The sequence below is a fragment of the Oryctolagus cuniculus genome, chromosome 12 (genome assembly GCF_964237555.1).
Source record: "Oryctolagus cuniculus chromosome 12, mOryCun1.1, whole genome shotgun sequence".
NCBI lineage: Eukaryota > Metazoa > Chordata > Mammalia > Lagomorpha > Leporidae > Oryctolagus > Oryctolagus cuniculus.
In genome coordinates, this window is record NC_091443.1 from 84,629,344 (window position 1) to 84,637,530 (window position 8,187).

General features: G+C 46.7%; 1 long non-coding RNA gene across 1 annotated transcript; it reads left to right on the forward strand.

Annotated features, from left to right (window-relative positions):
* Positions 1-1,968: 1,968 nt before the first annotated feature.
* Positions 1,969-6,850, forward strand: LOC138844833 (uncharacterized). The gene is made up of 2 exons (XR_011381202.1): positions 1,969-2,494; positions 5,973-6,850. It is a non-coding gene; the product is annotated as an uncharacterized lncRNA (long non-coding RNA).
* The last annotated feature ends 1,337 nt before the right edge of the window (positions 6,851-8,187 follow it).

Consider the following 8,187-nt stretch of genomic DNA (forward strand, 5'->3'; position numbering starts at 1 on the left):
TGTACCCAAACAACTTATCTTTATTTCAACATTCCACAAACATTTTGAATTACTCTCATATGACCTAGGACATCCAAATGTAACACAACAATTGGGCCAGATGCAGTTGGGGGTCCTCCAGCACTGCCTTGGCCCGCTGGGAAGGCCCTTTAGCCTTTGACCTCACCCCTGCCTCACTGTTCTACCATTGTCCTGTACAACAACTTTGTGCTATATACTCTCTGTTTATCCACAGCAAACCATTCAACAGGGACTGTTTCAGACCTTCAAGTGATAGCAATCAAATTATTTGATGTAACTTTAGCTAACCCCATGCCACCTGCACTTTATATCTGAAAACTGGACTCTTAAGTAGGGCGCAGTATAATGCCCAGGGACTGAATCTAGAAAACAGATCAGAAAACTTCCAGATCATCACACCCCACTTGGAGTGATGTGTCTTTTTTGAAATGAGTTTTATAGAATTGCTAGCACTTGCACAAAAATCATCAAACATATCAAAATGATTGAATTTGAAAGATTGAGCACCACTTATTAAAGTTAATGTTGAACATCGCTACATCATAAAGCAAAATCACCTGTTTTCTTTGCTTAATGTCTAGGCCCTGCCGTTTAACAAATATTGAACCTCTACTATGTATCAGGCTGTACAGGCGCTGGACATCACTTCCGGTCTAGCAGAGGGAGCTAAACCCATAAACCAATGGCTAAAATACATTGTGAGACTAGTATTTCAGACTAAGTCAAGTAGAATTACATACATATTCTATAAAAACCCAGGAAAAGGAGGAAATTTCAATTCTACCAGTATTTATAAGGGAGTAAGGAAAGAAAGCCAGAAGGAAGGAAGGAAGGAAAAATGTCTCTCTTTTTGTTTAAAGATGTATTTGCTTATTTGAAAGTCATAGTTACAGAGAGAGAGAGAGAGAGAGAGAAGAGAGAGAGATCTTCCATCTATTGGTTCACTCCCCAAATGGCTGCAACTGCTATGGTTGGGCCAGGCCAAAGCCAGGAGCCAGGAGCGTCTTCCAACTCTCCCATGTAGGTGGCAGGGGCCCAAGGACTTGGGCCATTTTCCACTGCTTTTCTCAGACCATTAGCAGGGAGCTAGATTGGAAGTAGAACAGGTGGGACTTGAACCTGTGCTCAGAAGGAATGCCAGTGTTGCAAGCAGCAGCTTCTCCTGCTATGCAACAATACTTATTTATTTATTTAATCACCTTATTTTATTTATTATTTAATTATTTATTCTTATGTTTATTATTTATTATTTTTCTTATTTATTATCTAATCACCTACTCTGTCAGATTTAATCACTTCTCCCTATTTAATAGGCCTACAAGCTTCACATAGTATATTATGTTGGATGGCTCTATCATAATAAGTAATCCTATTCCAATATCACTGTTGCCTTCTGAGTGAGGGAGTTGAGTAGTTATACCCATTTCACAGATGAAACCAGGGAGAGGACTGGGAGATGAGCTGGAGTTTGGGAATCAGAGCAATCAAGTCTGCAATCCAGCAAATTCTACCCCTTTCTGTGTTTCCCTGAATGCAAAGGGGAAACACAAAGCCCTAGGGGCTGTGAGAAGAGATTCCCTTCCTGGGGCTGGCCAGATCATCGCATCAGGCCTCCCCTAGCCAGGCCTCCGTTACAGGCTGCCTGCTACCCTCAGCTTTAAATTATTTAAAGAATTAACAGACTCCACAGATGCAATGCCGTGAACGGCCTTGTGATCTGGATAGACAGTTACAGCTTCGGAGATCTTTAGCAAATAAAGCGAAAACTCGGCGCTGTGGATTTTCTTTCTGCCATAATTAGCGGCAGATGGACGACTTTCGCGGAGCCACCTGTCAGCAGGAAGACTCCCCTTACAGTTTCCAGTTTCTAGAAGGAGCAGGATTAAAATAGACCGGGGCCGCATGCTTCAAGTACTCTTAAGGGTCCCAGATGTAATCGGATCTGCCAGAGACTGACAGGATTCGAGAGGCAGCCACCCCTAGTGGCTCTGGCTCACCGGCGAAGCACAAGGCAAGAATAAGACGGAACATTATTTCTAAGAGAGTTCGGGCAGCTGATCATTTCCAAAAACTTGGAGAGCAAGCTGGGGGGACACCGGTGCTGAAAAGTTCCATCTTTACTAACCTTTTTATCCAATTGGAAAATACAAATAGAGCTCTCAGGGTATCATTAGCAGCAATGACTCCTAATACCTGCTTTCCAAATTTGACCTTAATGGACATTCGTGAAAATGGGCTGTGACTTCACAGCCATGTTAGCAGAAAATGGAGAAGTCCATCTATCACTGTCAGCTCCCATTTTCTGCATAATCATTCCTGGAAGTAAGAGGCCTGCAAGTGAGCAGGCGGTGGTGGAAGTCACTGAAGAGGAGTTGCAAAGAGCAGCACGGCTCGGGTTTTCCCAAAGATCTCACAGCACTGGACTGAGATCTGGGATTTGGATGCTAGATTCTACCTCACTGGGCCTTGCTGGGTGAGTTAAGTCCCTGCACAGGTCTGAGCTTTTGTCACATGTATGAAATAAGGATGACTGTCACATGCTACTGCATAAGGGTTTGTCAAGATCAGCTGGAATAATGTGTGTGAAAATGCCCTGAAAAAGCATCAATTGCTACGTTATTGGGAAGGTTGGTTTTGTTAAGGATGATGGGCTCAAGGGGGATGTATAGACCCTGTTTCTGCAGGTATTTGGGGTGGCGCCCTTGTACCAGCTTAAAATGCATGGAGCACTTGGCTAAGCCAGGTGAGCACGGAGGCAACATGGCTCCTGGCTGAACACTTCAGGAAGCCACCAGGAGACACGGTTGCCTTGGGAACACAGGGGCAAGGCGATCCTCAAGGGGGTCTCTGAACACAGAGCAGCAACTCCGGGACTGAGGAAGTGCCCTGGGCTGCGAGTCAGCAGACGGTGGGACCTGCAGCTCCCCAAAAACCGCTCACTGCTCCCGTCCCCGCATATTTTCATCCTATGATTTTATGATTTTTTAAAGATTTATTTGAGAGACCAAGTGACACAGAGAGATGGACAGAGAGAGAAAGAGAGCTTCCACTTATTAGTTCACACCCCAGATGACCACAACAGCCAGATGTGGCCAAGCTGAAGCCAGGAGCCAGGAACTCCATTCAGGTCTCCCATGTGACTGGCAGGGGCCCAAGCACTGGGGTCACCTTCTGCTTCCTCCCAGACACGTGAGCAGGAAGCTGGATCTGAAGTTGAGCAGCTGGGACTCAACCTGACGCTCCTATGGGTTGCTGGTGTCTCAAAAGGCAACCCAGCCACTGTGGCAGCCGTGCATCCTGATTTGATGACTTTGTGCTGTCAGCTGAAATTGTAGCAGTTGCTTTGTGGGTCAGGACTAGAGCTGAGGCCAAGTTGGTTTCTATTTGAAACAGGCACCAGAAGAAGGTAGTGGAGGCAGACCCTGACCGCAGATGAAACTCCGAAGCAGGCTCACTTCTCCGCACCACAGCCTTCCTATCTCTTCGTCAATGAAGAGCTTAGGCCCACCAGAGCAAACAAGGTTCCCCTTGGAGTTTGAAAGAGGCAAATGTTGCGGAAGTCTAAGGAAAACAACTCTACCCAATGGGTGGTCAGCTGGAGGAGCTAAAACACTGCCAAGCAGATCCAGAATCCAAATTCACCTAAAAATCTCCAGGGTGGATTTTTTCATCCAATTTAATTTGGGTAATTGAAGAGCCATCTGTTCCAAGTCACGCTGCCTGAACCTTATCTGCTGCAAGATTTGTCTGAAGCTCTAACCCTCTCCACAGCCTGCACACACTGAGCCCTTGTCAGGTCTCGGGCCCTGGACGAGGAATTTCCCTCAACCTTGCTGACTTTAATCCTCTTACGAATGAAACCATAAAGGAACTATTTATAGTTCCAGTTGTACACGTGGGGAAACTGTGGCTCAAACACGCTAAGTAACTTATCCAGAACCCAACATCAGGATTTAGGCCCAGCTCCCTTCTGTTGCAAGCCAATTCTTTTTCCATCGCTGCACAGATGATCTAACCAAACCTAGTTCTGCTTTCTAAATCACTGACTTTTGACAGCAGAACCATTTCTTGTACTTGCTGACCTGCAGTGTTTTTTTTTTTTTTAGTTGCTTGGTCATTATGAATATTTCTATCATTTCCATCATGTTTCTTTCTATTATGCATACCTTGCTATTATTTGAATACAGTATAATTTTGTAGATATTTTGGTTATCCAATGCTCTTGGGTCATTGTTATGTCCCCAGGCCCTAGCATTACAAATAACACTTCTAATGTTTTGTTGAATGAATAAGTGACTGATTAGTAGAAACTTAGACTACAAGGAGCAAGCATTTGGTCCAGAGGCTAAGACGCCACTTGGGATGTCCTCATCCCATATCAGAGTGCCTGGTTCGAATCCTGGCTATTCCACGTCAGATACAGCTTCCTCGCTAACTGACAACTTGGGAGGCAGCAGATGAAATATCAAGTGCTTGGGCCCTTGCCATCCTTGAGGAAAACTATGATCAACCAAGTTCCAGACTCGTGACTCTTGTCTGGCCCAGCCTTGGCTGTGGCAGGCGTGAGGGGACGAAACAGGGGAAAGGAGATCCCTTCTACTGCCCACCCTACCAGCTCCCTTTCAAATAAAATAAAATTCATCATGTTTTTAAAAGAGAGCCTTCCCAGGCACTTGAATTGGAGCCCAGTGAAAGGCCGAGCAGAATGCGGACCGAGGCCCACCTTGGCATATGGCCTCCTGCATGGCCCATGGTCAAGACTTGGGGTGCAGGCCTTAGAGGCAGGCAAGGGAGAGCAGAAACCGTTGTGTTCCTAGGCACTGCTGCCCTCACGTAGGACCCCCAGATGGCCTCATGTCAGCACCCAAAACATTCCTTCCCAGCTGCCCGCGATGGGGGCCGTCTCCTGGACTGACAGGCACTTTTCTCCCTGGTGTAAAACATACTGTAGCTCATTTCAGTTCAATGACAAGTTCAGTTTACCAAAATCTGGTGCAGAGTCCAGGCTCAAAGATCTTGGTGTCAGGACAGCATCTAAAAGATGCCAAATATCCCACAGAATCCTGTTCCTTCACTGGTGATGTTTGTTGTTGTACAGGACAAGAGGCAAGGAGCAAGCACTTACCATATGCCAGGAATTCCCCATGCATTTTCTCCTTTAATCCTATGAGGAAGATGACATGAGCCCCATTTGAAAGAAGAGAAGACTGAGAGCTGAGGGGGGTGTGGGTGTGGGGTTCACATCCAGCTTGGCCATCACAGGAAAGGCTTCTTCCCAACCCCAAGGTGTGCCCTGTGGCTCTGATGCCAAGGAGAACCCACCTGTGTTGAGGAGGGGGTCAGGGCAGGCTGAACTGAGCGCAGAGAAGAGAAATGTCGGTTTTCCATGTGGCCATAGAGATGCTAAGTCCCAAAGTGTGCAGAATGGTCTGGAGCCTGTGTTGAGAGCTGGCCTCTATGGGGAAGTGGCTTCACCATGCCCAGCCCGCATTCACTCACTGGGAAAGACGGGCTGTTTGCACTCGCTCTGCCTCCCTCTCTCTGACCACTGCCAGGGCAATGCCACTGTTTTTCAAAACAGCATGGGGCAGGGAGGGCAGTGGTGTAGCTGGTAAAGCCACCAGATGCGACACCAGCACATGAGTCCCAGCTGCTCCACTTCCAATCCAGCTCCGTTAATGGACTGGGAAGCAGCGGCAGATGGTCTGGGTATTTGGACCATTGCCACTCACATGGGAGATCAGGATGGAGCTCCTGGCTTTGGTCTGGCCCAGCCATAGCCACTGCGGCCATTTGGGGGTGAACCAACAAATGGAAGATCTCTCTGCGTACTTCCCCCCCATCTGTAACTGACTTTCAAATGAATAAATGCATTTTTTAAAAAAAGAAAGAAATCTGTCCTCTGGATGCTCCCATGACACATCTTCACTGCCCCTACTTTTTCCTTCTAGTGAATTCCAACTCTCATCCAGCAGCAAGGGGAGAGGAAGTTTGTCCACACTTAGAAGACGGCGCCTCTGGGCTTTCTGGCTCCCTCCTCCTGACAAGGTCATGGGCGAAACTCTTTCATCGTCGTGACCAGACTTTGAAATGACATTGCCTTATGTCTGCCACTGTGGCTTTGGCCAACTCAGATCTCTGCATTGGAAATTTTCTGCTCAGCTTCCAAAAAGAAAAAAAAAAAAAAGAAGAAGAAGAGGAGGAGGAAGTAAGGTCTTGGAAACCTGGCTGGCTGCTTTCCTCCAAATCACATCTGAAGGAAATTGAGATGTGGCGTTACCTTGTCACTGGCCTTCCGCCAAGAGAAGCTGAGGGAGGGAGCGAATCAGCATCTATCAGAGAGGGCCGCAGGCCAGCGGGCACGCTCCGGGCTTCTCATTCAGAAATGCATCGGCAGAGGACACGCCTCCCGAGACTCCCAGGAGCTTCGGTGGGGGTGTTCTCCCCTGCCTGCAACCTGACCTCCCTTACAGGGCATGAAGGGTGTCCTCACGGAGCCATAGGAGCTGCTGATTTCTCCATGAAACAAGAGATCTGTGGAGAGGGTGGCGGTGAAGCAAAGCAGGGGGAGAAGGGAAACACTGGTGAAAAGGAACATAAATAGTTAATTCAATGATGATTTAGAATGACTCCAGTTGCTGTTTGAGATAAAAAAGCTGCAGTGAGTTCAGAAAATACTAAAATAGGGCCTCATACAGGCATTTCATTTAGATTTAATAAGACTGATTATTAAGAGCATATTTCATAACGATTAAGAATTCTGACAGTCTCCCATCCACCAACTTTAATGTGCACCACAAAAATTAAAATACTTATTTATACAACTAAAGTGCTAATAAGTTCATTTTGAGAAATTCTCTGAACTTGCACAAAGCTTTAATTTTTTACAGAGCAGAGAGGAAGATTTGGAAGTGGTAGGATCTAGGAACCAAAGGGAAACCAGGGAGAAGTTGCAGAATCTCTCCCCCTACCTGGCTCATCACAACAGCAGCCAAGTCCTCATCTCCCTTCCCCTCCTGATGAGTGTGCAAGCATGTGTGTGTGCATGCACATTCGCACACATCAACTGCTAACACCTTTCCAACTCCATTTTCCTTCTCAGGCTTAGGTGCCCTGTTCCCTACACCCCCAACCCACTTCCTGGCCTCCAACCTGCTCTCAGCTGATCTCAGCTGGAAGCAAAAAGAATCAACACAGCCCACTCCCTACTTTAGAGACTCCTAGAAGAAAGTCTCTTCACACTCTATCAGCTGGCTACCTGCTGTGCAAGAACCTGCCATGATTCCACAAACAAAGAAGTCTGGGACCCATGGGAACTCCTGCACACAGCCCTTGGCATCTACAGCACTGGCCCACAGCCAGTCTACTGGACTGGCCTCCTGCCTCAGTCCCCATCGATCAGTCTGGCTGGCATCCTTGGCTGATTCCTACCTTGAGTGTCCAACCTGATGGCTTTCTTCTTTGACTAAGGCCCGAGTTTTGGTGTCTCCCTTCTCTCCTTGGTGGACTCCATATCCTTTTACTCCTAGGCAATGGCTTGGTCCTATCAAACATAGGCACATTTCACTCATGGTCTTGGGAAGCATTCTCTATGGCTCTAAACTCACACAATCCAGAATTGGAATACTATCGCTGTCCCCACAGTGCCTAAGGTTCAGGTGACTTCTTGAATGTCTGAGTATCAAATTGTCTTTCCAAAAACAAATAGTCCTTACCTGACGGGCTGTGAAGAAAACAACATCAGGAAATAAATGTTAAGGACACAGCCTCCTACTACACAATAAGCACTCAATCAATGCTACCTACTTAATCTGATAATGATAGGATGTACCAAGGATGAATCCCAATACCTGGCCTACTCTGCTCAGTGTTCACTGTTATTTTTAGCTGAGCAATATTTTGGGCTTGGAACTATTTCTCCAGCTACCATCTAACTAGAATCCAACCAGTCTTCACCATTGTGGTGAACCAAGATCCCAACAGGTGGAGTTTTTCATCACAAAAGTCCTCTTTCTCCTTAATTCTTCTTGTTCCCAGTCTGCACACACTGGGGCTCAGCCTTGGTTCCAACATCTTGATTTTTCTAGCATCACACAGGGTACACAATACACTACTGACACTGGTTATCTTGTCTTGGATTTTCATGCCACAGCAGGGGTCCCTGAT